Here is a 27,819-nt window from a genome sequence, read left to right on the forward strand (position 1 = left end):
GTCACCCCCAATTGCTCTCCCCTGCAGACCTGGTCACCCCTAACTGCTCTCCCCTGCAGGCCTGGTCACTCCTAACTGCTCTCCCCTGCAGGCCTGGTCCCCCCCAACTGCCCTCCTCTGCTGGCCTGATCACCCACAACTGCCCTCCCCTGCCGGCCATCTTGTGGTGGCCATCTTTGACTACATGGGGGTGGCCATCTTGTGTGTTGGAGTGATGGTCAATTTGCATTTACCTCTTTATTATATAGGATGAACAGTGTGTGCCATATGAGAAAATCAGTTGGGTCCTGGCTGGTGAGGCATCACCCTGTGTACCGGAAGGTTGCTGGTTCGATTACCTTTTAGGGCACATGTCTTGGCTGTGGGCTCGATCCCCAGCAGGGGATGTGCAGGAGGCAGCTGATCAATGTTTAGCTCTCACTTTGATGTTTTTCTCTCTCTACCTCTCCCTTCCTCTCCCTCTAAAAATCAACAAAAATATGTTTTTAAAAAACAAAAAATCAGTCACAGAAACTATCTTTTTTGCTCATGGGAAAACTCATCCTGGTAACATTAAGGTTGCAGAGAGGAAAGGGTCTCCTTCATCAATGTAATAGGCCTTTCTTAGCTAAATTAGGATGGGCCCTCAAACCAGGTGGTTTTCTGAGGCAAGTCATCCTGCCAGCTGCGATGCTCAGTCTCAGGGTCCCCGCTCTGGAATCAGGAACGGAATGCTTTCTTATAGAATCCTGGCCAGCAATGGGCTTGATGCAGCTTCCTGCCCCAGCCTTGGTCACCAGCTGTCTAGCACAGAAGCCCTGGCCATAAATAGCCTTCCTTGTAGCAGGTGAGACAGGCCTGCCTGCCTCCAGGCCCCATGGCCCTGCTGGAGCTCCAGGAGACCTTCACCTTGCCCTTGTGCATTTGCTGGGCTGGCCAAGATTCACTCCTTCTGGAAGCGTTTCTTTCCGCAGCTGGTGCCCAAGGTGTGGAGGCCAAGAAAAGCCAGAAGCACCACCCTGTCATTCGAAGATACCAGATTTCAAGTCAGATGGTCTAGAGTTTGAATCTTAGCTCTGCTACTCAGTGGCTGCGTGACCTTCCGAGATACAGTTTCCTTACTTGTAAAGTGGACATTGCTAATGTTTTATTCATACGTTTGTTGTGGGGAATAGAGAAAATGTATGTCAAGACCCAGAATGCTCCAAGGCACTTACTTTGACCATCTTTTGAACTCACTCGTAGCCATGATCAAGCTGGCAGTTCAGGGTGAGGACGGGCCATGTAGTCCTGGACGTGTGAAGTTACAGGGCACCGACTGTGGGGAAGTGTTCTATTTCTAGGGTCAAGGAGAATTTCCAAGGGATTTAGAGCATGAACAAAGCATCTGTTGAGTGGAGGGAGAGAGCAGCTGACCGCTGAGTCACCAGAGGTGTTGATGTTCAGGGGAAAGAATGAATATTCAAGTTTCTGTGGCAGGAAAAAAGAAAGAAAGAAAAGGCTCTGACTTGGGTGCTGGTGAGAGCTACCAGGCCTGTGCACAGTCTCTCTGTCAAAACCTTCCCACTAATTGTCCAAAGCTTCCTTGATTGCTTCTAATGAAACCGCCAGCCGACTTTGAAATCTCAGAACTGTCTCATCATGCCTGTTGAATAATAAACACTGTTCACGGGGTGGCGACTTGGTCAGGTCATCCTGCGAAGGGGGTGGTGCTCCCCAGAGAGGCGCCTGCCAGGCCTGCAGGAGAGCAGAATCTGGGCTGGGGGCCCGCCTTCAGATGTCCTTGAGGTGCTCCAGCCTGCCTAGAGTTAACAGATTGTGGTGTGTGTGTGTGTGTGTGTGTGTGTGTGTGTGCACATGTGCATGTGTATATGTGTGAATGAGTGTATGTGTGTGTGTGGTGTATGTGTATGTATTTGTGAGTGTATGTGTGTGTGTATATGGCATATATGTGCGTGACATGTGGTATATGTGTGCAATGCATGTTTATGTGTGTTTGTGGTGTGTTATAGGTATATGGTACGTGTTTATGCATGTGTGAATATGGTATATGTGTGCATGTGGTGTATGTTTATGTGTATATGTGCGTATATGTGCACTCACATTTGCCTTTTCTGTGATCCAGATCTCTACTTAGAAAACGGGAGGGGAGGGGGAGTTACAGTGGGAATCAGTTTCACAACAGGGAGGTCTGGGCAGCTAGGACCCAAGGGCCTGCCACACTCTGCCTATGGGATTCTGGGCCAGTCATTTAGCCTCCTTGGGTCCGGTTTCTCTCTGTAGCTCTTCACATGACCAGCTCATGCTCATTCGAAATGTCACACATGCCTGTCCCCTTCCTGAGGAGGTTTCCTGGAGCCCAAGGTCTAACATGCCTCTCTGTCCTCACTCTGCTTTTCATGTTCCTTCTTAATGTTGATCAGAATGTAACTATCTTGCTATTGACATGGGTCCTACCTGGAGTGCAGGGCCTGGCCCACCTGTTCACTCTCTCCCGTGCAGAGACCTCAGCGCTGCGCCACGGTGCTCAGGTGTGCCTGCTGACGGAATGAGGGAACCTGCAAAGAGTGGCCGTTAATGACTTCCTCTACGTGCCTCAGAGGATTTTTGTAAGGGTCAAATGACGGTAGCTGTGAAAGTAATTTGAAAAAGTGAAGAGAAATAGGCCAAGTGTTAGCTATTAACATGACTCTCCTGTGGGAGGCAGAGGACATTCCTTTGCCAAAAGCTCTCAGTAGCCTTGAGGTGAGCCTGGCAGAAACTGGACATCTTCCAAGTGCCTCACTCCCCGCTGCACAGGGTCCTTACAGCAAGACCTCAGAATGCAGAACGATTCAACTCAGCTTCACTCACATTTGCGGAGTGTCCACTGTGGTGTGATGGGTGCTAGGAGGCAGGAGTGCAGGATGGCATGATTCTGCCTCTGTCCTTAGGAATCTCACAATCTAGGGGTGAGGCCAACTTGCAGACTGATACATTTTCAACTTTGCTTGGCTTCTCCCCATCCTTCTCACCCAAACTTTTAAGACTGTCTTTCTTGATCACTCCCGAAATGAGATTTTTATATCATGAATATCGCGACCCACAGGTTGAGAACCGTTAGCAGGGTCACCTAAGACCATCGGAAAACACAGATATTTACATTACGATTCATAACAGTAGCAAAATGACAGTTATGAAGTAGCAACGAAAATAATTTTAAGATTGGGGGTCACCACAACATGAGGAACTGTATTAAAGGGTTGCGGCATTAGAAAGGTTGAGAACCACTGGAGACTGTCAGCCTCCGGAGGGCATCTGGCTCTTCTTTTCTGTTCCTCCCTCTGCCTAAAGCAGCATTCAACAAATACTTATTGGTTGGCATATTTTTGTTCTTTGTCAGTGTGACTAGGGAAAGCAGGAACTGTTCCTTTCATAAATCTCCTCATTGGATACAGGGCACTGAGTAGGGGCTTAACAAGTGTTAGTTGAAGGGACTGAATTGGAGAGTGTTTTTGTTTCTCTTTGCACCATTTAGACAATATAATGAACACAGGCCCTAGCATTCTGGAGCTTCCTTTGAGAGTCAAATGTCTCCCAAGGCTTGAATCCATCCCTGGCCTGCTGAGTACACAGTTTCTCAGGAACCGAGTAAGACACCTTCCAGGAGTCACATTCTGTCACGAGGTTGGTTTCCTCCTGGAGGAAGAGCCATTGCTGGCAGCCTGAAACTTCAGCTCCATTGGAAACCAATTGCAGTCACAGGGCAGTGCCTTCCAGAATCTGCCTGGGGTGCTCTCAACAACACCTCTTTTGGGGGCCCTTCCTTTGAGAAGCCGCTGGTTGGGTTGGATTAGCAGAGACATTTTGACATTGTGCTCTGTAAATCACCAGAGAAATTATATCCCTGTCATATTTGAACACACTCTGAAATAGGAAAGAATTACTTTACTGGGTGTTCTCCCTCCCTCCTGCTAAATGTTCGTAGCTAACGAAATGTTTTCAAGCAATTTCTTGCCTCTAGATTTGGTGAAACTAACTTCAAGTGTCTTTCTAGAACCTTTCGTAGGAAAGTAATTGTGTAATTAGCTATAAATTAGTAAAAATTATGCTAATTACTTCCAGGTGTGACATATTTTGTGCTTAAAAACAAGTAAGCGAAATAAAGGGGCTGTCACTATGGTTCCCAAGTGAAGGTTGGCCCAGGCAGCTTGACAGGCTGATGTGCACATTTAGTTAATATTATTTTTTTTTAAATTATGTAATTTCTGAATAAGTACAAACAGACCTGAGAACAAAAGTACAACAGACAAAACCCAGGGGTGGTTCTTTGTGTGTGTGCTTAATTAAAAGGAGCCTAAGCAGGAGCTTTTCCAGTACTTTTCTTTTCAAACTTGTAATGGGGGGAGGGAGGCTGGAGGAGGTGGGATGGAGGATGCTGGTGTTGGAGAGGCTGTGGAATTCATGGGGTCTATAAGCCAGGAGAAGCCCAATGGCTCCCTGGGAGTCTGGCCTCTCTTCACACTCCCTGCACCCTTTCAGTTCTTGTTATTAAGGTGACGTGGACCATTGCCAAGAAATGGCAGCTGTCATGTGCTAATGTCATTGTCTTCATTTGCATACAGCTTTTTTTTTTGTGGCCCAATGCTGTACTGTACTGGTCTTTCTTGTATCTTTCTCCCCACGCTTCTGTGAATGTTGTAGGAAAGGTATTGTGGCCTTCATAGTGCACATGGAAGTCCGCCGGGCCACATTCTCCTGGGATGGGGTAAAGGGACAAAGGAGGAGAAGGAGGTCTCCTTTTCTCTTTTCCTTCCTTCTTTTCTCTCTCATTCTCCACCTCCTACTCTACCTCCTCTTCCTTCTTTTAAAATTTATTCAACCCTAAATTGGTACGACTATGCACCCACTAGCAGTGGTGGTGAGGTATAAACGAATCAATCAGTCCATCTGTCAAACACGTGGGGCCCTGTGGTAGGTGGTGGGCATCCAAAGACCAATATCACATTCTAACTCCTTTCAAGGCCTTTCCTCCAGGCCTTTTACCTTATGTAAGCTTTTAGAACCTTTATCGGCATTCAACAGTGTTACTTAACTATTTGGGCGTGACACTTTTGGAGGGCAAGGGAATAGTCCTCCCGCCCCTTTATAACACCCTCAAGCCTTGCCTTTTAGGCTTTGCTCCTGGCCGGAGGAGAACACTGAGCTCACTGTCAGAAAAACTCCCTTCAAGAGTTCCCTTCTCAGATGAATGAGGTTGGGGAAAGAGCTTAGCTTCTTGGAACTTTGTTTCTCTCCATTTGACACCTTCTGGGCCTGTTGAGATGATCACATTAGGTAACGTGGAAACTTTAACGGAATGGTGGTTTAATAGTACCCACCTACATTTGTAACTTACATTTGCATAGCAGCAGCTTCTGTACTCATCTTTTAACAAACTGCGTGGATTGTTTTATAACCATCTCCAATTTATGGAGGAGCTGGGTTTGGTTATCCAAGATTACGTAGCTAATAAGTGGTGGAGTTAGAATTCAGACTCAGGTTTTCTTTTGCCAAAGTCTATATTCTTATTATTATCATCATTATTTAATGTAATTTTGTCAGCCTATTAAGTTAATGATTATTTTCTCCAGCCCAGGGATGCTCTTAAGAGAGTGGATTTCTGTTGAAGTAGGAAGGGTTGACTCCTGGTGGTTATATGGAAACAGTGGGGGAAAAAATTGAGTGGGAAGAAAGGAAAGGAGAGGGTATGAGTGAAGGACTAAGTTTAGGAATCATATGAGGCTCATTGTAAAAGGATTCCTGGGTCGGTTCACTGCTGTTTCAGCTACTTGGGTCTCTGGGTGACCATCAGATTCGCTATCAGTGATTTTAATCAACAAACCAATGAACCGATATTTACTTGGGGATTTAGAGGCTGATGCAGAAGACTCATTGTTGGAGGGCCCTTTGCACTGGCATAATTTTCCATGGCTACATAATCTCAGACTGCCAGTCCCTGAGTGTGGAATTGGAGAGGTGGGTGATGTTTTCAAAGAGTTTGTGAGCACTTTGTGGTGTCAATGCAGAAGGGGAGAAGGTGGTGCTGTCTGTGTTGGGGTGAGAGTATCTTCCACTGATGACTCAGCCTCCCCAGTGTGAGTACCAGTCAAGGATGACTTCATTTCCTTTTGTCAGTTTCCAACCTGGTTTTTTAAAAAGTGCTTTAACATTCTTTGCTTGAATGAGCGCTGCCCCCAACCCAAGAAATTCTAGGTGGTGGGTTCTAGCACCATCCCATTTTGTAGACAAGAAAACTTGGGTTCAAAGAACCTGTGATCCGACCAGTGTCATGAAGCCAGGTTTGGGTCGAAGTCTTCTGATGTCAGAGCCCACCACAATCTTTCTACTTTTCTTCACGTGTGTCAGCTCTTGAATAAAGGACCAGGTAAGAGTGAGATGTGGTCACCCAAGCAGCCATATCTGCTCCTAGGGGCAGATCTATGTCTATGCCGAAGCTTCTGCTTTCCTGTTGTCAGTTCTCTAAGGATTGCTTTCCAACAGGTGTAACACAGTGACCTGCATAAGTATTATTGAAATATTTAACACAGGGTCTGTAAAAGCAAACCAAATAATTTGTCTCTCATTCCCCACCCCCTCTTTGCCTTAGCTATTGTTGGTAGTTTCATGTGTGTCTTTCAGATGTTTTAAGTGGGGTATGCTGTAAATATATGTGTATATTGTATATAAAATACTTTGAAGCATAAGCAGGATCATATTATGCATATAATACTGCAAGTTGCTTTTTCATTGAAGAATGTTTTGTGGGTGTGCATCCATGTTAGTACTTACAGTCCTACCTCATTCTTCTTAATGCATGTAAGTATTAATATTTCATTTTATGGGTGAACCAGTTTATTTAACCTATTACCCATTGATGGACACTTAGGTGGATTCCAGCTTTTCCCTATTACCAACAGCGCTTCAGTGAGCATCCTTGTAGAGTTGGATAAATTCACATAAATAAAATTTCTGGCAGCAGGATTTGTGCATTTAAAATTTTGATCGATATTGCCACATCACTCTCCAAAGAGGTTGTCCCCACTTACACCATCAATCTAAACATTGTTTTTCGCATGTATTCAGTAAATGCTGTGGAAATTGGCCCTGACAGTTTATTCAATTATTATTGTGATTCAACTCTCCACTCTACTCGGGTGATTCCATCACATTCTGGGGTGTGTGATTTAAATCCTCTCTCTGAGTTGGCTGGCTGGATGATTGTGGGAAGTTTGCTTGACTTCCCTGAGCCATAATTTGAGACATCATGGAGATCACAATACCTTCCTTGAAGTATAAAGTTAGGGACATCATGAATATTTGTCAAATCTCTTTCTCAGTACCTGGCAAATAGTAAGTGCTCAATCAATGCATGGTATTATTATTCCCCAAAGAGTGGTCAACTACTGCCATACAGCCCTAACGAGTGAGGATTGCATGGTTTGCCAAAGAATTCAGAGGAACAACTGAGGCATGGGTTGTTAATGGTCATTCTGAATTTGTGGGGGCAGAGTAAAAACACTTAATTTAGGAGACTGTATGTCTCTTCAGGGCAGTGCCTTTATTTTCTATTTCTTTGTACTCTCATAAACACAGCGCCCAGTGCCTGGGACCTGGCAGGTGCAGTTAGATGTTTGGGGTGGAAGGTGAGCCAGGGTTTTGAACGGGGAACCTGTGAACCAGGAGGACCTTGTGGAGGCAGAGTGTCATGTTTTAGAATCCACATCAATCAGGAGACATAACTATGCTTCTCACCTTTTTCTATTTAGAGAATTTCAGAAAAGAGCCTCAGTGGAAGTTGGGAGAAGGGGAACAGACCCCAAAACTAATCTAGACCTAGAAATCCCCTTTTAGAATAAATTGCCTTTGGGACTTGGTTGTGAAGCTGTGAGGGAATCTGGATGCTGTTTGGGCCAGTGGAAGGGGGGCTTGTTGACCCCCGTGATACCCTGGCCTCTCTGGATGTGATATTTTTGAACCCCTTCTCTCCCACTGGGCTGGTGCTCTGAGCAGTGTTGCCTTACTCTCCCTATGACTTTCCGCCTTCTCTTCTGGTCTTTTCTCACTCTATTTTTGGAAAGGGCCTTGTCCTTCATTCCCCCACAACAGTCATCCTTCCTATCCTGCCTGTCCACTCCAAAGGCATCTGGTGTCAAGAACTCTATCTGAAAGGCTTGATCCTTGAAGTCTAAGGCTGTCAATCATACCCCAGGGCTGGCCAGTACAGACAGGTGGGGGAGGGAGGAAGCAGGGCCATGCCCTGGGGGGCAGGAGTGAGTCCAGGAGAGGGGACAGGTGGCTCAAGTTTTAATCTGGGTTTGACCACGGACTTCTCACTGTATCACATCTCTCTGTGCCTCAGGTTTCCTTCTGTTAAATGCAGTTATACCTGCCCTTGCCTCGTCATGAGGGAGCTGCAAGGACAGCTCAGATGCTTGATACCCAAGCAAGAGAAATCACAGGGAGGAAATTCCTCTGTTAGTAATTCAAGAAGGTGTGGTTGTACTCGTGTCTCTCATGGGTCTTCTGGGATGGAGAAGGTGTGCCAAACTAATGATATTCCACACACAGGTTGGAGCCCCTTGCCTAGTTTATTCACAGAGGGGTAAGTCTGAATTCTTTCTCTGCCCTTCAGCTGTGTGATCTTGAGTGAGCTACTTTACTTCTCTGGGCCAGAGTTTCCTCATATATGAAATGAACATAACATTAGCACCTCATTAAGTTGTGAGAGGATTAGATATTCTTATCTTTGGCTGCACATGAAAACCCCATCAAGGCAAGTGGGCTTTTGACTATAGTATACTTTACTCTCTGCTATATGCTGCAGTATATGCTATACTATATATGCTGTAGGCTATGCTATAAGCTATGCCATGCTACAGACTCTATAGAAACCCCTCTGCTTCTGGAGGGGAAGCTTCAGTAGAGGAAAGATCTCTTTGGAAGGCAATAGGCTTTTTCCAAACTACAGTCCATCTGTTTCATTGTGTTCCATTCTATGGCATCAATACCATTCAATGTGCCTCCCTTGAGCAGGAGTGTGCTGAGTCAGGAAAATCCAATGACTTTCTCTGGCTCAGCCTGAATCCTGGAGCAAGAAATAGGGACAAAAACGTCAAATCAGAATCCAGCCCCTGCTGAAGAGCTTCTGAAGAAAAGAGTAATAACCTCTGAGTTCTGGCTTCTAACTCAGCCCCTTTCTGGGCATAGACCAGAGGCCTGGGGCCAGACTTGAAAGAGAAGGCTGGTCTCTAAGCAACCTGTTCATGTTGCTTTGGCTTTGAGATGAAAGTGAGGACATGGTTTCCACTCCTGGGCAGCTGGGGCCTGGACATTTGAGAGAGATGAGGTTAATTGTTCCTTTTTTCAACTTGGCCTGCGTTCTTTATTCCTGCTTCAACTCTATTAAAAAAAGATATAGGCTTATACATGACACACACACACACACACACACACACACACACACACTTAGAGCAGAACAAATTAGCAAATTTATTAACCAGGTCCTGTCTGTAGGTCTGTAGTGAAGGAGTGAAGACCCCTGTGGCTTGCATGTTGGTGTCAGCACTCTCAAGTGTTGATTGAGTTTTGGTCCCAGGAGTAAAAAGCATGTGTGAAATTCAAATACAGAATTTCAAACCCTTGAGCACTTCCTGAGAGTCTCAATGGCTTTAATAAGGGAAGGGCATCTCTTTGATGGCAAATGATTATCCTTCACATTGCAAGCACAAATTGGATCATAATTAATGAATTTGATATATGTTCTTCCTTGCCATGCATAGGAGCTGACATTTAGTTTCTATTTACCTACATCTCCATCACTTTATATTCTCCTCTACAAAGGGGGATGTTGCCACATACAAATGAAAGGTTTGAAGCAGATCACTTCTCTCTTTTTTTCCTCTTTCTCTCTTCCTCCTTCCCCCTTCTAGTACCCCTTTTTCAAATTCTGAAATATATAATGGCTTCCTGGAGTTGCTCCACATTGCCATCAATGCCAGGGCCCCTGGTATAAGGTGGAGAGAAGTATGTTGCTTGACTTGGTCCGTGTATGTTCTCTCACCATTCTTAGTCCTTGGTCTCTCTTTTCTCAGCATCTCTCTTCCTTGCCTCCTTCTTTTCTTATGGGGCAATCCACAGGGGTGATGGTAGTTGAATTGATGCCTAAAACGGATATTGTGAGCATATACTAAGTCTTGCTGGCACTGAAGAAGCTAGGAGGAGCCACTCGTCCCTTCTTCATTCAGCAAATGTTTGTGTCTGTGTCACTACCGTCAACACAAGAAATAGGAAGATCAATAAGATACAGTCCCTGCCCTTTAAGAGTTTTTTTTTTTTAAAACCCAGCTGCATTTATCATTCTCAATCTTTACCCCAACCTTTGCCAATGTGGTCCACTTTCTTTCCTTCCCACTTCACATTGACTTTGAGGCATCCCAAATGATTTATTCATTTCCAGAATGGGTGCAGATGCTCCTACCCAGCCTTCTTTGGATATAGCAGAAGCCACAAATTTGTGCCAGTGTGAGTAGATTTCTTTCTAGACAGAGTGCTATGGACTGAATATTTGTTCTGCTCAAAAATTCATGTGCTGAAATCTTAACCCCCAAGATGATGGTAGTAGAGGGTGAGCCTTTGGGAGGTGATGCGATCGTAAGGATGAAGCTCTTATGATTGGGATTTAGTGCCCTTAGACAAGAGACCCCAGAAATCTAGCTTAGGCCTCCTTCCATGCAAGGATACAATGAGGACTGTGGTCTGTCTATGAACCAGGAAGTGTGTCCTTACCAGACACTAAATCTGCCAGCGCCTTGATCTTGGGCTTCTCAGCCTCCCAAACTGTGAGAAATAAATTTCTGTTGTTTGTAAAGCACCCAATCTATGGCATTCTGTTACAGCAGCCTGAAAGGACGGAGACACAGGTGTAAGGAAGAGATAAAGGGCAGAGATATTTCCGGAGGCTACCAAGTAAACAGTGGCCGCCTGAGTATTGATTTCCAGGCCTGGAAATCAAGAGCATGGATGGGTGGGTTTTCTCCACCTATGGGAGATCCCAAAGCCAGCACCACTCAGTGATTCAGGCAGGCAAGGAGTTAGCTGCAGAGGGGCTGGACACTCCCCAGGATGGCTGGCAAGAGTAAGGATTTCTAACCCCGATCACTGAGTAGGTAGATGCCCTCAGTCATGGAGGGCTTGAGCTTTCACAGGTGGCCTGGCCATGCCACCTTGGTCCCTGTGCCTGGAGTGAGGCCACACCTGCAGGAAGAGGTCAGGGGTTTGACTTATGGCATCTCATTATGTGGGGTGGCTGGGCAGGGGCTGAAATTGGGAGGCACTTTTAGAATCCCTGCCTGGTATCCTGACAGAGGCAAGGTGGGGCAGGTATGGAGTTGGCTGGGCCAGGGAATTCAATGGGATTTGACTCTAACCAGCTGGTCAAATTTCTCCATCTGAGCCTGTGTTTGCCCATTTCCTCTGGTCCCCAGAGTGCCAACACCCAAGTCTCACAGGCATTTGGGAGGTACCTCTGCTTCAAATTCCTTCTGGGGATCACTGAGTGTGGAGAGCCAGGGAGAGGAAGGTGACTCCTGCAGAAGGTGGACACGGGGTGAACAGCGACTGTGCAGGCTGCAGCCCCCAGGCCTTGCCTCTCCCCGGGCTCACTTCGCACAGCACCGTGTTGCAGGGGAGTGTGACAGGCGGGGGAAGGAGCAGACGGCGGGGCATCAGGCAGGATGGGTTGGCGCGAGGGCCTGTCTGGCGGCTGTGACAGGCCAGGTACCTGCCTGCCGGCCTCCACCCGCACCCTGCACCCCGACAGGCGGCCTGTTAATTGGGGAGGCGCGAAGGGAAATCACCGCGAATCTCAGCAGCTCAGGCTCAGCGCAAGACGCGCTCACACCCTTAATCAGAGGGAGCTCTGTGCCCGCGCCTGTCACCTGCCTCCAACAGGCAGGGCCTGGCTGTGCGCCTTCGTGTTTGGACTTCTTATTTTATTTTCCTAGGAAAGGAAGGGCGGGTGGCGGAAAGCAGCCTGTAATTGGGCTTTGGAAGGTTATCGCTTGTCAGAGGAGGTGTAAGCTGGGGCTGGGGCCTTGAGGAGAAGCAGCCATTAGCATAAGGGTGTTCCTCGGGTGAGAGAGGGCAGGGGCCCTTCCCCAGGGCCGTGGTCAGGGAGACAGCGCCCAGGATGGAGTGTGAGTGCAGCCTGGGGGCTCTGGCTCCATAAGCATGTGTGTGTGTGTGTGTGTGTGTGTGTGTGTGTGTGTGTGTGTGTGGTGAGGTGGGGAGGATGGAGAGCAGCTCAAGACCCTGAGTATGCTGCCCCACTGGCCCAGATGGAAGACTCTAGAAGAAAGCAGGAGAGATGGGAGAAAACAAGCATGCACTGAGGTCTGGGTTAGACTGTGTCTCTCCCACTCACCCTTACACACACACACACACACACACACACACACTTATACTCACACTCACACACGATTTTCAAAATCACAGTATGGCAGGGCCCAAGGGGACTTGGCTTCATCCAGCACAGCTTTCTCCTGGGCAACTGGGGGGAGAAGGGAAGGGACTTGCTGGGGGTCACTCCTCTAGTTAGAGGCAAGGTTGACTGGACCTCAATCTTGGGTTTAGAATGATGTGGGGGGTTCTGAGGGTGCTTTTTTTATTTCTTTCTTTCCCAGCCAGTACCATTTCGGCCGACAGACATGACTAAAATCACATGCTTAGAGATTTATTCATTTGGACTCAAGCTCAGCTCACAATTATACAGCATATTCCCCTGAGAGGGTTTATATATTAAGCTCTGTCAGTAATTTCCCCCTTAACAAGAATGATAAGGCAGATAAAGATATTCTATACCTGGGGGCTAATGTGTGTGTGAGTGTGTGTGTGTGTGTGAGTGCCCATGCATGTGTGTTGGGAGCAGTTTGGAGGAAGGAGAGGCTGGTAAGAGGGGAATTGGGTCTAGGGGCACATTACCTAGGGTCCAGGAGAGCGGAAGTGTGGGTGGGGCGAGTCTGAGGCCCCTCCAACTAATTTAGCCCCAGCCAGGTCTGGACTCCTGGGCTGCCCCCAGCTCACACCCTGCGGGCAGGTAAGGAATGGCAGCCCACGTCCCCACTGAGGCAGCCCAGCCACTCCCTGCAGCTGCCATTCTCCTGGAGTCAGTGTGACAGAATGGGACCTGTGGGGAAAGCAGCCACGTCAGCACCCAGCCCGTTTTGCACTCCGGCAGCTAATTAAAGCCAGGAAGGTAATTTATTGCTGAGGGAGAATGTGCGGGAGGTTTGGCTTAGTTGAAATGGCCCCCAAAGAGTTATGGAAAGCTAAAGTGGGTTTTCAGAAGCAAAAGTTAATTGCTCTTCACTTAGCATTTCAGTGTCATGTGGCTCTGAGTTACACACATGCTGAGTGGAAGCCTTTACTCAGACAAGGGACTGAGGGGAGCAGGTTGGAGCCAGGAATTCCAGGTGGCTGGAGGTCCCCTGGCTGTGGATCAAAAGTGCCACCCCTCTCCCCGCAAGGGATAAGGCTTTGCCTGCTCCCCAACCGCAGCCCCAGGTGGGGGTGGGACTAGAAGGCACTTGTCTCTGCTGGAGAGAGTTATTGTGTGGGAGAAACAGCACTGCTCTGGGGACCAGGAGATGGGGGGTGGGGTTGGGGGGGTTCCTCTTTCTGCTCTGACTGTCCATGACTTGGCTGAGTTCCTTCTCCTCTCCAGGTCTCACTGCTCCCCTCTGTTTAGTGATCACTAGGCCACAACTTCACTTTGGGCATTTGATCATTTCCTTGATACTGTGAGTTCCTTCCTGTCTCCTCATGGCTGCCATTCATGTGACCCATTTGGCAGAGGGGGAGACTGAGGCATAGGCTATCCCAACAGAGGATAATGGAGGATGTGAGAGTGACTTGATTTACAGCTGAAAACTGATAGATTTGCCCTCTAGAAATAGGAGCTTCTTGAGCCCTGAAGATTCTTCTAGATTTATGGGTAATGGCATTTGGGGGAGGGGGTTAAAAAGCACGAATCTGGGTCACTTCAGCCAGAAGGGGTGAAAAATTCTTTCAGTGAGAAAGGTGCAAAGCTGCCTTGCATGGAGACTCTCTGTAGCTAAAGGCCATCACTATCATAAACAAAGGTATGCCTAGTGGTAGGTGCTAAAGACTTAAAATGATTCCTACTGCATATGTTTAAAATGAGTTGAGAGAGACTGCCACAGGACTATCCTAGCTACATTTTTGGGGGGTGAGGAGGTAGGAAAACTGCTCTCAGGTTTGCAATCTGAGGTGGTTTATAAATAGTCACGGATTCCAGAGAGATAGTGGGGGTCATATCTCAGGTGGGTGTTGCATTCTAATGTTAGTGGGGTGGTGAGTCCAGTAAAGTCAAAATTATTTCTGAAAATCCTTATATTGCAGGACCTCCCCTAGAAACTCGAAAGTGAAGATTTTATTTTTCTACGCAGCTGTAAAAAAGAAAGAACTCTTACCATTTACCACAGCATGGATGGACCTGCAGGGCATTATGCTAAGTGAAATAAGCCAGTCAGAGAAAGATAAGTATCACATGATCTCACTTATATGTGGAATCTAATGAGCAACATACACTGATGAACAAAAATAGATCCAAAGACATACAAGCACCAAACAGACTGTCAAGCCTCAGAGGGAGGGTAGGTGGGAAGTGATCAGCCAATGAACTTGTATGCATATATGCATAACCCAGGAACACAGACAATAGTGTGGTGAAAGCCTGGGGTGGGAGGCACGGGGCAGGCTGGGAGAGGTCAATGAGGGGAAAGGGGACATAGGTAATACTTTCAACAATAATTTTTCTTTTTCTTTTTTTTTTGGTTTAAATTTCTTTATTGATTAAGGTATCACATATTTGTCCTCATCCCCCCATTCCCATCCCAAACCCCTCCCCACGCATGCCCCCACCCCCCTGTTGTCCTTGACCACTGGTTAGGCTCATATGGATGCACATAAGTCCTTTGGTTGATCTCTCCCCTTTATCCCCTCCCACCCCTACCCTTCCTCTGAGTTCCGACAGTCTGATCCAAGCCTCCTTGTCTCTGGGTCTGTTCTTTCAACAATAATTTTTCAACAAAATTTTTTTTTCTTGGCATGTATATTCTGTTGTCCTTTTTCAGGGAGTTTGTAGAGGTTTGAATGGGAATGGGGAAGTGGAGATGGTGAGAGTGATGGTGTAAATAGAGGAATGAAACTCTTTTTCCCTCAGTATATTCTGTTTGTGTGTGCTAAATATGCACATTTCACTGCTCACTCTGCTATCTAACACCAGGACCAGCAAGCCAGGCAGGAAGGTCAAAACGTCTGCAGGTAACATGAGCTCAGTGAGCATTTTTTAAATAAATGAGTGAATAATAATTCTTTAAAGATTTTCTTTTACTCCCAGTCCATATCATGGACAATGGAATTGTATGGATACCTATCTTGTGGACATGGTTGAGTACAGTGGTGCCTGTGGTTCAATAACTATATTAAAAATAATTAAGCTCCCTGGAGACAAGATGTGACACCCAGCAGGAATGCCTTAGCACCTCACCCATATAATATTAGGTCTCAGGAAGAAATCATAGCTGTGTTAATCTGAGAGCGTTGGAAATGAGATTGAATTCCCCTTGCACAAGCCATCTACACAGTAATTTGCAGTGAATCCAAACATTATTGAGCATTATTTTAAAGCTTCCCTCTCCTTTATTAAAAAATGTTTGTGAGTCCAGGAGTGTTGGGTTTAACAGTCCCCAGTTCCCTCGAGAATGAGCCAGACAGCTCAGCGTGAGATCAGAATCCCAGTGAAGGTTGGAATGGACTGAATACCAGCCAAGGATGGTACTTAGGTCAGGTTCCAATCTGCAAACCCACACTGCCGGGGAGTTGTTGGTTAGCTAAAAGCCTGATTACCTCTCTGGTGTGGGCCCAAATACATGGAGATGAGCTGGCTTTGGATTTGGTTGATATGGTTTTAGATCAGAGGACCTCATTTAGGAAAGTGCCAGGTGACAAGGAAACCCCAGGCATCACCACCATCATGCTGAATTTTTGTGTAGAGCAACATTTGGCAAATTCAGGTCTCTTTCACTCTGCCTGGTTGGGGAATGAAAGGATTCTCATTGATGATCAGGTCCAAAGCTGTGCTTCTGGTGGAAACTAGAAGCCAGTGTGGCCACTGGTTCCCTGTCTCTCCCACTTCATGACAGACTTAGACAACATTGTATTTACCAGGAAGGGGATTTGCGCGTAGAGTAAGGCGGCAGGGTCCTCATGGGCAGGAAGGCAGGTTGGTAGTGCCTGCATGTGGATGAGTTTGAAAAGACTTTGGTTCCTGTGATAATGAAGCTGGAGAGAAAATGGCCTCATTTGCTTCTAGAAGGAAATCCTAATACCTTGTTGGGATAGGGTGAAAGTGGAAGCGAGAAGCATTATTTAAATGAATGGAACAGGAAAGAGGGAAGAGAATGGAGCTGCTGATCATTGTGCACTGTTGGGTAGAGAAAGTCTGGCATAGGGCCAGGGAACACTATAAATTAGCAAGGCTAAGAGCCTTTTGTCTCCCACAGCATGGAGATTCTGGTTCAATCAATCGGAATGATGCGTGACTCTTCTGCCCTTGAAGACTTCTAGGAAAAGAATTCTACAATCACATCTCTATAGGCTATGTCCAGCCTCAAAGGATTTTAAAACTTCATTCTATAGACGACTAAATGGAATCCCTTAGCTAGAGAGTAGACCAGTCAGGAGGGAACCCAATTCAGAGCGATGCTTCTGAAACCTTTACACTCAGGTGAAGGCAGAGAAGGGTGGAAAAGAGGCCCTGGAGATGTCCTGGCCTAAAACATCCCAGAGCCAGTGTTAAATGTTTGAATTTTAGTGTTTAATGTTAAAATCTGTCCATGTTTTGTATGTTCTGTCATAACACACCTGTGTTTTAATATAAAAAACCAATGTTTTAAATTACCACTAGGAAAAACACAGAGGCACATTTCTTAGCTAGCTATTTCAATTGAAGGCAGAAACACCTTTTCACTGGATCCAGTGTTTTGGAGCTCAGAATTAGAAGCACAGGAGGGGGCTTATCACTGTCAACAGACAGATCATTTTAGCTTTCTGTGAATCAACAAAAATGGTGTTAGTTTTGCACTAATTTTCGAGCTGAATCAGGGTGGTAATTAGGAGAGATGTCCTGAAAACTCTCTCTTTCTTGCTGTGAATAGCAGAAGATGGCACATTCAGGGTGCACCAGAGCCCCGTTGGGGATCGTCAGGTTTGCCTGTAGTGGTTTGGCTTCTCTGTGCACAGAAAACTGCTCTGTGTAAACCCAAGAGTGTGGGCACTCCAACATGAACAGTCCAGCGTTACTCCAAATGGCCTCTTTGTCCAGCCTTGTTCAGTGGCGATACCATCTCTTAAGGAAAATAATGGTGATGGGTTTTATTCTGCAACCAATCAGTCCTTGACTGCCCTTGCTGTCTACTTCTCCATGCTATTATTGGAGATATTTCCTAGAACTCAGAATTTACTCTTGGTGTTTGCCTTACTGTCTTCTGATGATGTTCATGGTTAGGGATCTTTCAACACTCCTGCCTTGAAATGGTATTCAAGTATCCATTTCTCCACTATCATCTCATTGACACGACCAAAGAATGGGATGGTGGGGATCCAGTTGCTGCTTGGATCTGTGATGGGATTCTTCCCTTCCTTTTCCCAGTTCTTCATTGCTATAAACTCCTTGGGGTTTTGTTCTACTTAATATGTCTCTTCCTAACTCCTATTCTGAAGCTTTAATATCCCTACTCCCACTTCCCCAAAGAGGGTAATCTGAATGAATAGAGATCACACCCATACTATAATGGGAACATTCTGTTAGCTGGTGCAATGAGCACTTGAAGTACATTCCATGTTGCGTTCTCATCTTTGGGTAGGTTTTTCTTTGACCTTACCCAACTCTGAGAAAGAGAGAACCAGCCATAATTAATGACTCTGAATGAAAGCTATACAGCAGCTGCTGCTGATGGGGTTGGAGGATGAGAGAAGAAGGAAGGAAATAAAGGCAAATGCTTTACCAACTATTTTCCTCAGTAAGTGGAAAGAGTTGGCAAAGGGTCTAGAAATACAGGCCAGTTGTATTTCCAAAACCCAGGGCTTCAGTGTACAGCATGGATTGCTTCTTTCTCTCCCCCACTCTCTCTTTTTTTTTTATAGAGAACTTGTTGAACCGAGTGGCAAAGAACCCACAAATGACTGCCCTGTACTTTGGAAATGGATCTCACGAGTCTTTTAATAGAAGAAGATTATCATTATTTCCCAAGAGTTCACATTCCCATAATATTTTAATGAGCAGCCTCTCTTCTAAGTAAAGTTCAGTAGATTGATTTTGGTTGGGTTTTCTCATTTTAAATATTCCCTTAAATTATGACCATGGATATAGTCCCATCATCACCCTTGCTATTGTCATCAGCATCAGTAGCTCCATTATTATATTTATGTCGTATTTAGAAAGCTCTCAAAACATTTCAGGTATATTACTTCATTTATCCTTATAACATCCTTGTAAGGAAGGGAGGGGGCCCCATTAGAACTAAACCCTGGGTATAGACCTCTCTTCTTTGTGCCTCTGTGAGGAAAATCCCCCTTTGCGGTGTGGCTAAGAGGTAGCCCTCTGTGCCCCTTTTCTGTATATCCCTCTGCTTGGACCCACAGCAGAGGAGAATTACTCCAGGCAGTCACCAGAGGCTAGATACTCAGAGGAATTGACTCAAAATGGGTAGATGATACTCTCCTTGGGGGCTAGAGTGGGGACAGGACCCTTGGGAATAGCCATGGCCACCTGGCCCTGACTTGCCCTGTTGCCTTGTTGAGACCATCATTTCTATAGACCCTCATGTCTATCAGAGAAACCCAAAAGCCCCAAATCCATCATGGAACAGTGGAAAGACTGGCATGGGAACCAGGAGGTCTGTGTTTGAACCCTAGTTCTGCCATTGATTAGCTTTGCTTCTTGGACCAATCCTTTAACATTTCTGAGGCTTTGTTCTCTCTTTTATAAAAAAGGGCTATGAATGCCTCTTTTCTGAAATTTTGCATGAAGATTGAATATGATAACTTATATAGATTGCCTATAATGATGGATGGGATGTAGGTGGGCAATATATGTTGGTTCCATTTCTTCATTTAATTTTCTCTCCTAGAAAAACCTAAACTGTCTGTCCAGCATGATTTTGAGAACTAAAAGGGAATATAGAGAACTACATTTGGATAGGTTTATCATTTTAATCAGAGTCTTGTCAGAAATCATGTATTTTCTTACCCATGCTGAATAAAAGCTAGTAGTCAGTAATTAGCGTAACTTGAAGTGTCTGTTAGAAATGATGCTGGACTGCCTAACAGGAAGCCTGGTCTTCACCCTTATCGCTGCCACTAACCAAATGGAGGCCCTTGAACAATCACTTGGCATGTCTGGGTCTCGGTTTCCTTATCTGTAAAACGAAGAGCTTGCAACATATGATCATGTAGACACTTATGAGTTTCACAAACGTATAATTTTACAATAAGTGATGTTTAGGGAAAAAGCCAAATGATGTGTGGGAGCTTTCTTTTCTTCCCTTTCCTGGCTTATTTGTGCCATGGGAAGCCACACTGGTTGGCTCTGGCACCATTATCAGGGATCCCCCAGCTAGTTTGGGGGCAGTACTCAAGTTGTGGGCACATTGCCCACGCGGACACGAACACCTTTGGAAGGCTCTGGAGTGGCTGCTGATCTTACTGACTCAACACTGATTTGTTGGTAAATCCCAGACTCTGTCCTCCCTTCTGCTTCCCCAACTTGCTTCCTTGTTGGCCTTGAAAGCAGAGGAGCACAGGGCCTGGACCGATGGCAGCCAACGTAGCTGTGCACAGAAGCCTGATTCCTCAGGACTAGGGGAGGCTGCTGAGGGGCTGGATGCTTGGTCTTCTTCCTACTCTGCTGACCACATCTCCAGACAAGTGCTGTCTTCAGAAAGTATGTACTTTGCTGCTCTGCTGATCCCTGCTGGTTGTGCTTTATGCAGAGCCTGGACACTCCACAGGGCCGAAGACTCTTCCCAGAAACCAGATCTCCTTGAGCATGGGGCCACCCAACTCTGGGGCTCCTTCTGTGTCATCTGAAGAAGCTGAAGGAGAGTCTTGGAGGATGGACCTAACTTACAGAACATCACAGCTCAGCCTAGCCCACTTTTACTGAATGCATATTGCTTTCGCACCATCATAAAGTAAAAAAATCTTAAGTCAAACCACTGTAGGTCAGAGGCATCTGTACTTATAAGCGCAGTTCACTACACTGGGTGCTGTGGGGTTATAACCATGAATATGATTCTGTCCCCACTCTCCAGGAGCTCACAGACTAGGGAGGGGGCAGGGGTTGGCAAGCACACAATTAACCAGGATAATAAGGCAGACAGACAGGAGTGCTTTTATTAAGTCACTAAATAGTACAGGAGAACAATTCCAGTTGGAATGTGAGATTTTGTCACGTCTTTTGTTAGAGGTAGGTCTTGGTTGGGACCTTAAATGATTGGTAGTGTTGCAATACACAGTAGAGAGTAGGGGAGGGCACTTAAGATAGAAAGAATAGTTCAAGGGAAGGCAGAGTGATGGAAAAGGAATGCCAAGAGCAGTTCCTTTATTCACACTGCAGTTTGTCCTTGAGGACACACACACAAGGAGAAATGACAAAAACCAGCTTCCTGAATTCTGGGGTGAGAGAAGGGAAATGCTTCTTGGTGTGTACGTTTCCACAGGATTCATCATCTCTTAGAATTAGCTGTTCTTAGTTCAGATTGTTTCTTACTTTATCAACCAGGAATACACAGATTCCTCAGTACACCTTCAATTTAGCTAGAAAAATAGTAAGAATGAAAAACAAGCCTTTAACTGAAGTTTGAATGGAAACTTTATATGCAAATCTCATTTTCTAATCAATTTGAATACTCTTCCTCCTTTGGAGGTAATATACTTTGAAGCAGAGCTGGAAGGAAGTGACATCTTTCTGGTGTTCCCTTGTGTGTGTCCATACCAGACATCACTAATTGAACCCGGCATACCTGCTTCCTGAGCTGTGTTCTCCTCAGAGTGCCCTGATGCTCCAGGCAGCCCCTGCCAATCAGTCAGTTGTATTACACCCAATGAATCCAATTTTCCACTTTCTATTTTATAGTCTTAAATTTTACTATCATCTTAAATACTAAGTGCATTATTATGAAACCCAAGACTGAAAGTGGGAACATTTTTTTTATAACATTTAGTGTAGTGAGAATCTCAAAATATGAATGGAAGCTGCTGGTGGGGTTATGAAGCCAGGATAAAGATATTCTCATTCTCTCTCTCTGCCCCACCCCCAAATCTCCCTGTTATTTGTTGGTGTAAATATTAGGTTTAAACATGTGAGAAAACATAATAAAATGTGCATAGAGAAGTAACCATTGGCTTATATCAATGGCTCTCAACCTGGATATATCTCTGAATGTCTGACTTGTTTATAATGCAGATTTCTTGGCTTCATTTTAGACTAATTCAAAATTTCTTGTCATGGAGCCTGGAAATCAGCATGTCTACTTAACACTCTATGTAGCTCTTCTGTGGAGACCAGCCTACAAAACGATGTTTGGGAGCCAGAGACATAAATTATAGAAATGTTTTGCCTGGTCTATGTCTTTGGATGGTTGGCAAAAAATAGCATATTCATTTCCCATGGCTGACCTACCTTACATTCCATGGTATTCCAGGTGCTGAAAAACTGTGGTCAAATGGAAAATGGAAATGAAGTCTTGATTTCTAAAAGGATTGGTCATTTGGATGAGCATGCTTTATAGAGATTAATCTTTAGGATGCTTCTGAGTTATCATACATTCATATTATCTTTTGAGCTTGGTTTTAAGAAGAGTTGAGAGAGAAGAAAGGAGTTATGTGACTAAGAAATTTCAGACTGTTCTGAAGTTTCTGGTTGTATGTTTGAGTCTACTTGACATTCTGAATGTCATAGTTACAATAACAAATGCCATGTATTGTGCATCTTTTCTGTATTAGGCACTTCACTCAGACTATATATAAATTATCCAATGTAGTCCTTAAGGCAATCCTATGAAGAAGTTATTATTGTCTTCAGAAGAGGAAACCAAGGCTCAGAGAAGTTACTTAACTTGCTTTGAATGACACAGGACATGGCTGTAATTCTTGAACCTATGGCTGTCTGACTTCAAATCTCTTATTCTTATTTATTGTATTCCAACTGCTGTTTCCAAGAAATATTCTGTTTTGTGCTCTCGCTGGAACGCAAACCAAGAGCCATCATTAATGTTGTAAACCTCAAGTCAGAACTGAGGAGGGCTTTTATTAAACACAGTAATAGTGATCTGTTAAACTCTGGCATTCTTGTTGGCTTGATCAAAATTCATCAGGTTTAGTACTAGGTCTTTAATTTGTCTACTTTTATATGAATCAAGTTTGTTAAACTATATTAGGATTGTTCTTATGCCCCAATTCATATTTTTGAAAAGTTAAAAGGCTATTCTTTACCCTTGTTATTTTTTAAAAAATGAACCACACATGTGATCCTTATGCTGTGGCTTTCCAGGATGTTCTTCCCGTAGAGTGTTTTCTGTGCAGTGCACATGGAGAGGACTTGCCTAAAGCCCACCAGACTGGCTAATCATTCAGCGTATGGAAGAGCCCTGCTCAGTGGTCAAGATGTTCATTTTTCCAGGTAGCACTGTTATTTCAGACAAGTCATTTTACCACTCTGGTCCTCAGTTTAATCTGTTAGATTAAAAACCATCAGGTTCTCTTTTTGATTTAAAATGTCTCAATTCTGGAAAAAATGTTAGCGATGGAGATGGCACAGAGACTAATGGCACCTTGTCAGTGGCATCATCATCAATGTCCTCACCAGTTTGGGGTGGGCAGAGGGTGGACAACCCTAGAGGCCAGTCTCCTGATACTTCTCCTTTTCCCCTGATCTCTTTGACCTGTCTCCTTCCTGGGCCTGAAGTTGTCAGACCCTTTTATCCTCAGGGTTCTGGTATCATATTATTTGATATTTTCTATTGATGTGAACTTAAATCCCAGATCTTCAAGTACAAATTTAAGTAACCCCCTTCATGCATAGCTTATTCCCCTGGGAAATGCTTATCACTCATTCACACCCCACCCCTCCAATGGGTTAGAACTACCTGGGCTGCTTGGGGGACAGCATATGCCTATATGCTTCTCAGGATTTTGAAGCTGAAAGGACCTTATGAAGCATCTAGTCCAACCCCTTTATTTCTCAGAAAAGATAAAGGCCCACGAGGGAAAATGACTCAATTCGAGGTCACCCAGCCAGTTCATGAGGGAGTTGACACCATGTTTTCAAATATGTACTCAGAATCCTATCTAATAAAAGAGTAATATGCAAATTGACCACCACTCCAACACACAAGATGGCTGCCCCCATGTGGTCAAATATGGCTGCCCCCATGTAGACACAAGATGGCCACCACAAGATGGCCAGCAGGGGAGGGCAGTTGGGAGGGACCAGGCCTGCAAGGAAGGGCAGTTGTGGGCAATCAGGCCTGCAAGGGAGGGCAGTTTGGGGTGATCAAGCCTGCAGGGGAGGGCAGTTAGGGGCAATCAGGCTGGCAGGGGAGCAGTTGGGCATCAATCAGGCTGGCAGGGGAGTGGTTAGGGGGTGATCAGGCTGGCATGCAGAAGTGGTTAGGGGCAATCAGGAAGGCAGGCAGGCGAGCAGTTGGAAGCCAGCAGTCCTGGATTGTGAGAGGGATCCCAGATTGGAGAGGGTGCAGGCTGGGCTGAGGGACACCCCCCCCCCAGTGCACGAATTTCATGCACTGGGCCTCTAGTGTGATAATAAAACTGACTCCATAGAACTGTTGGGAAGGTATTTAAATGAGATAGCACATACCAAGCACTTGGCATAGTTCTTGGTATAGAGAACCATGTTATACAGGATGTTCCCTCCCTTCCTAGAACTTAGATCTCCTGCTGCTCACATTCTCACTAAAGTCCTGTAAGTTAGGTGGGGCAGACTTTATTATTCCTTTACTCTCCAGCACATGAAAGCTTGCCAAAGTAAGCTGAGCTGCCCAACTTTAGTCACTGTGCTAATGGTGAGATCTGACTTGGCTCATGTTATATAATCAAAGAATGTCTGAGGTTGCTGCCTGCTAGAACACATTCCTCCCAACTCTTAATCCAGTGCTCTTTCTATTATACCACGCTGACGGATGCGTGGGTGGGGACAAGCTGCCTCGAAACGCTATGAATACCAGCATGGTGACAGATGCGTTAGGACACATGGGGCCACAATCCCAGTTTATCTGACATCTACCAGTGTAATGTTATTATCAAGAATTTATCAAGGGTACTATGTGCCAGGAGCTCTGTTTACTGCTAAGATAAATATAAAAACGAATAGGATACAGACCCTGCCCTCAAGGAGCACTTAATTTGATAGAGACAGACTTAGGTATAAATAACTCAAATGTAATGGCTCTTATACTCTATACTAGAGGCCCGGTGCATCAAAATTCATGCACTGGAGAGGGGGGGTCCCTCAGCCCAACCTGCCCCCTCTCACAGTCTGGGAGCCCTCAGGGTCGGGTAGTGACCTGGTGATCAGGGGAAGGTGACGCCTCCATCACGCCTCCATCCCACCTCTGCTGCTGCCACTGCTGGCAGCGCAAGCTTTGGCTGGCCCTGGCTATCTGAGCCTCGGGTGGCCCTGGGTGGCTGGGCAGCTACCATCCGAGGTTTGCCTGTGCCTCGGGCTGGCCCTGGGCGGCTGGGGGGCTTAGGGGACTGGGGGACTCCGGAGGCAGGCGCGCAGAGTGGCCGGACCGGTCTGGGGGTGAGGGGACCCAGCGCTGCCTTCTTGTGGCTGTGGACGCCGCCATCTTTGAGGGTGTGACAGTCAATTAACATAATTTGCATATTTCCTCTTTATTATATATCCCCTGTACCAAAAGGAAGTACAGGGATTGGGGTCTCAGTTGTTGATATGGTGGGAAGGGATGGATGGGCTAGGATAGGGCCACCCCCAAATGTCTCCATTCAGCTAAGCACACAGGCTCCCTGGGTGAAGTGACTCCACCATAGGCCATGCTGTGTCAGAGGGACTCCAGCCTCATGAGGTCCTTGGCCCTGGCCGCCCTCCGGGTAACCACAGCTAGATCAGTGTCTTGTCTCTGGGTCCCTTGTCTCTGTTTCTTTAGCAGTTTTGCAAAATGGGCGAACATCCCCTTTCTTGCTGTGAGTTTGGTGGCGACTGGAGGGGCCATTTGGTCTAGACCTCTGCTTCTGTGCAGATGGGTAAGAATCTGCAGTCTCCACAGAGAACAAGAAAACACATTCTTATTCTCTTTTCTCTCTGTTTTGGCGGGCAGACGGGGGGTGGGGTGGGGGTCAGGGACAGTGGTGGGGGGAGGGGCAGTGAGGGGACTTGTAGGTCAGTGCTTGACAAGGGGAGCTGGGTCACTCAGGGAAAATATGGCCTTGCTCTTCACCGGCAGATTCCCAGAGAAGCTCTCGCTGTTCCCCACCTGTCCTGCGCTCCCCTCCCCCGCGCCGCTGTCCCCGCGTGCACGGAGCAGGGAGGCGATGATGAATTTCCCCGGAACGGCATTACAGACAGTCATAAATAATGCTTTGCTCTTTGGTGACGGCACTTTCCATTAGAGCTGCCTGCGCTGGGCTGTTGCTACCCCCAGTCTTCTGCCGGGGACTTGCAGTAAAATTTATCAGCGAGCTTTCTGCACCTCATAAATCATTCCCTCCGGGAGCCATCTGGCAGATAAGGCCACAAGAACCCACATGCTCTGCAGAGGCGGAGTCGGGGAGAGAGAGCCGCCCTCGCTGGGGCCCCAGGCCCAGGGGAGGGGGACTTTCTTCCCACCAGCCCAGGCCTGTCACACTCTTCCTGGCTTTTCTCATCAGACTCGGGATGGGGGCCCTGGATATGGCGGCTGTTCCAACTCACAGAAAGGGTTGTCTTCCCACTCTGGGGCCAGGCCTGAAAACCACATCCTCCTAGGGCTCTCTACCCCCCAGGTGTCAGAAGGTCCTGACACCAGGCAAGAGCAGGGGTGCCCCAGGGGTGGTGGGCATGACTATTGCTTTATCGAATCCTCTTTGGCGTCTTCTAGCCCCCAAGTATTGGCCGGCATGGAAATGATCTCATAGTGATAGGAAACTTCCTGCTCGGGTGAGAGACACCTCCTTGCAATTCAGGGTCAAACTTCCCACCGATATCCCCACTTTCTCTGAGCAACAACTACCATGACATTAGAGTTTTTTCAAGTATGGATTACTTTCCATTAATATACATTAAGGGAGGTTACTAATGCATGCTGGACCTAGAGGTGGAGATGCATAATGATCTCAGTTTTTTCCTTAAGGCACGTACAATCTGGTTGGAGAGACTGTTTTAAAACCAGTCTCGCCCGGCCAGTGTGACTCAGTGTTTGAACGTCGACCTATGAACCAGGCGGTCACAGTTCGATTCCCAGTCAGGGCACATGCCCAGGTTGTGGACTCAATTCCCAGTAGGGAGTGTGCAGGAGGCAGCTGAGCAATGATTCTCTCTCATCATTGCTATTTCTATCTCTCTCTCCCTCTCCCTTCCTCTCTGAAATCAATTAAAACAACAACAACAACAACAACAACAACAACAAAACAAAACCCAGCAACACACACACACACATACACACACACACACACACACACACACAGTCTCAGGCATGGTGGTGGCAGCGTCCACTCTCCTGGGGAGACATGGCACTTGCAGGGCATGGTCACCGGGGTCATGCACACCCAAGTGTTGGCTTTCTGGTGTTGGAGTCCCAGTGCCTAGCATGATGCCCGGTGCCCCCTACGCACCCAGTACCTGTGTGTTGAATGTACTGAATGCAATGTGGCAACCAGCAAAGAACCTGACACAGCCACCAATAGGAAGTAGGATATGAGAATGAAGTAGTAAATAGCAGGTATGGAAGCATCATCCCCAGCCCCCAGCCCCGAGCCGAGCATGGACCCTGTTCCATAGGAACACTGTCCCCTGGGCGTGGTGTAACCTGTGTTCTTGTCCTAGCTCTGCGGCTGGCTGCCTCAGCTTGATCAAGGGGTACTCGAGGCCTTAGTGTTCTCATTTATAAAATAATAGGGAAAGACAAGGTAATTCTTTTGGGTAATTTTTAATACTGTTGCTACTAGAATATTTTCTAATTTTTCCTTTGCTGACGCCGGCTTTTTTGGAAGACAGGAAGTTGAGTGGGTAAAACTAGTTGGAACTCCTCTCTTTTCCTGCCCTATTTGGCCACTTCCCAGTCCAGATAAGCTTGTTTAAGGTCCAGATGTGGGGACCCCAGGCAGCTAGAACCTGAGCTCCCCCTTTTCTTCTAGGAACTCATTCTGCAGGAGGGCCCCGATCATGCCGCGTCTGATCGCTGCGGACACACGGCAGGAAAACATTAAGTAGAGTGTCCTGAAGATGCTTAGCTTAGCTATGCATTTGATTTGGTGGTAATTGAAATTTGCCAACAAAGATTTGCATGTGATCTGTGATTGCATTTTTCAATTAAAATTGCTTTCTTCCTGTGGATGGGAAGTGCTTGGGACTTTACCTCCTCACAGCACTTTGCAAACAGGAATCCTCCCCTGTGGGGGCTGGAATGAGGGGAGGGGTGTGGGAGGGAGGTAACTCAGGATGGCAAGACTACTTGGGAGAGGCAGGTGCTGGGGGCTGGGCTGGCTGGTGAGAGGCAAGGT

This window comes from Eptesicus fuscus, chromosome 8 (assembly GCF_027574615.1).
Source record: "Eptesicus fuscus isolate TK198812 chromosome 8, DD_ASM_mEF_20220401, whole genome shotgun sequence".
NCBI lineage: Eukaryota > Metazoa > Chordata > Mammalia > Chiroptera > Vespertilionidae > Eptesicus > Eptesicus fuscus.